Here is a 2,791-nt window from a genome sequence, read left to right as displayed (position 1 = left end):
TCAGTTCTTATCGTTGTTCATACCGTTGAGTTCCTTGCGTCGAGGGTAAGATCTATGTACCCTTTTTATTGTCTTTCCTTGGAATTGGTTAAACCCTAATTTAGAGATTTGGGGGTTTTATGTGTAGTATGTGATTTGGTAGCCTCTATGTGTTGTATGATAGGAGGAGGGTTCATAGAAGAAGCTTTTGACTCGGCGAAGAGAGACCGTCGATTGTGTGCATACCAGGTAGGATTTCCTACTCAGTATTAGTCCCATAATGGGATATTGGTTGGTGTATTGTATTTGGTTGTTTGATGTAATAATTGTATTGTGATTGTGGTTGTGATCGTTGTTGATGGTTCGCGAGGCGTGGCCTCTACCGAGTAGGGTCACTTGCGGGAGTGGCTTCACGCCCTAGTTTCGCCTTCGTGGAACCCGCCACGGAAGGGATGTGCACATTAATGGACAGGGTTATCGCTCACTATGTGGAGCGGGGATTTGGTGGGTACGGCTGCGGTCCCCCATCGGCGTGGCTGGTCCAGTGGACGATCGGTGATTGAGACGATTGGATTTGGTGTGATTGCGTGTGTGTGGCGGTTAAATTTGTCTGTTTGCCTTATTGTTATTATATATTGAATTGTGTGATTAGTATCGACCCGGTGTTGTTTTGTAAACCTGCGGTGATCCATTCGGGGATGGTGAGCAGATATTGAGCAGGTATTGAGATGAGTACTGGGATAGCTGGGATGGCCACGACATGATGATAGGAGTCTTCCGCTGTAGCTTATTAGTTATTTACATTTCAGTTAGAACAGTCAGTTTGAGAACATGTATTGTACTTTCAGTTTGGTTTTGAGGATTGTACTTCTTCGGTAAGTATTTATAATTAAATGTTGTTTCTTCATTGTTTATTTGATTATCATACCTCGGGCAACCGAGATGGTAATGTCTTCATACCTGAGTGGTCCTGGTAAGGCACTTGGAGTATGGGGGTGTTACAGTGTCTTTATTTACCTTGGGGAAGTAAAACTCCTCAAGGTTTTTTCTAATTATTTTCGAGTTGTTTGATATTTTGCATGTCTAGAAGATCACAAGGTAACTTGTTACCCATTGATCACGAAATTGAAAGAACTTTGACAAACAATAGAAGACTTGTTAGAAATACTTTGAGAGGTATTGGTGAGGTTGTGGATATTCAACCAAATACTATTGAGTTCATCAACCCTTTTGCAAGAGAAGGAGAGGAGAACCCAACACAAAATTAACCACAAAATCAACCCACAATGCCTAAGTTTTCATCACATTCCGTACCAATCGAGGAGAACCTACCCAATGGTACTCCAGCACCATAACATTTGACCAATAATTTCATTGCAAAATCCGCATTTATCCAATTAGTCGAAAGAAGCCAATTTGGGGGGATGCCAAGTGAAGACCCTCATTCTCACATGGAGACTTTTTGTGACTATTGTGATGCGATTCACAAACCGGAGTGACTCAAGACCAAATTCGATGGGTCTTATTTCCTTTTTCTTTAATTGGTACCGCGAAACAATGGTTAAAGAGCCTTGATAAGGCTACTCTTGGTATTGACTCTTGGAAGAAATTGGCACTTGTATTTCTACAAAAAGTTTTATCCTCCGGAAAAGACAAACATGCTAAGATCCCAAATCACTGGGTTCAAACAAAGGGACGAAAAATCTTTGTATGAAGCTTGGGAGCGATTCAAAGGAACTTGTCGCTCATGTCCTCATCACGGACTTAGCGAGTGGTTCTTGGTACAACAATTTTGGAATGGTCTTTATGAAGACTCTCGAAACATTCTCAACATGGAATCAAATGGTATATTCACCGAAGTTGACGATAATCAAACATGGAACAAGATTGAGGAAATGGCGGTCCATAACTCACAATATAGTAGACGTCAGAAGGCTACTAGAGGAGGAAAGCATGAAGTGGACTCTATTACTCAATTGGGTGCTTAACTTAGTGCTCATATCGATACCATCAACTTGAAGTTTGAGAAGGCTATGGCTGAGCTTGAAGAAGCCTCCAAATCACCTAAGTAACATGTTAATGCCATGGTGGCATCTTCATCAATTCCAAGTGGAGTATGTGAGAATTGTGGAACTTTGGGACATGACCAAAGTGAATGTAGGGGAACAAGTGAATTCTTTCCAAGCATACAAGAGTGGTACCCCTTATTCCAATTATTACAATGAAAACACCAAATTCCATCTAAATCTCTCATACAAAAGCCAAAATGTTCAAAACCCTCAAACAACATACACCCCACCTCCAATGAGAAACCAAAATCAAAGACCCTTTTACAACCAAAACCAAGATTACCAAAATCAAACTCCATACACTCAATCAAATGACCAAGGTTTTGATGTTCAAAAAGCGGTCCTCCAAATGCAAAAGAACCAACAAGAATTTTTCACTCAAATGCAAAAAGATAGTCAAGCAAAAGACATCACCATCAACAACATCCTAGCCCACACAAAAACGTTGGAAACCCAAATGACTCAATTAGCATCTTCTAACTCTCAAAGACAAAAGGGGCAATTACCACCTCAAAGTAATCCCTCTAGACATGAATCGGTGAGTGCTATCCACTTGAGGAGTGGTACAAGCTATGAAGTGCCAAAGAAGCAATTTGAGGATGACATTGTGGAGACTAGTGACAAGGAAAGAGTTGTGCAAAACTCAAGAGAAGAAGAACCCACCATTCAAAAAGTTTCAAAGAAGAATGAAGAGAAGGCCAAAGAGAAGGAGCCCATTGTGATTAGACTTCCATTCCCGAGTC

At 41.0% G+C, this 2,791-nt stretch overlaps 1 non-coding gene across 1 annotated transcript; it reads right to left on the bottom strand.

Moving 5' to 3' along the window:
* Positions 1-1,637: 1,637 nt before the first annotated feature.
* Positions 1,638-1,744, bottom strand: LOC141619664 (small nucleolar RNA R71). The gene has a single exon (XR_012531778.1). It is a non-coding gene; the product is annotated as a small nucleolar RNA R71 (small nucleolar RNA).
* Positions 1,745-2,791: the final 1,047 nt, after the last annotated feature.

This window comes from Silene latifolia, chromosome 1 (genome assembly GCF_048544455.1).
Source record: "Silene latifolia isolate original U9 population chromosome 1, ASM4854445v1, whole genome shotgun sequence".
NCBI lineage: Eukaryota > Viridiplantae > Streptophyta > Magnoliopsida > Caryophyllales > Caryophyllaceae > Silene > Silene latifolia.
The sequence above is the reverse complement of the archived record's forward strand: the minus strand, read 5'-3'. Positions and strand labels throughout refer to the sequence as shown.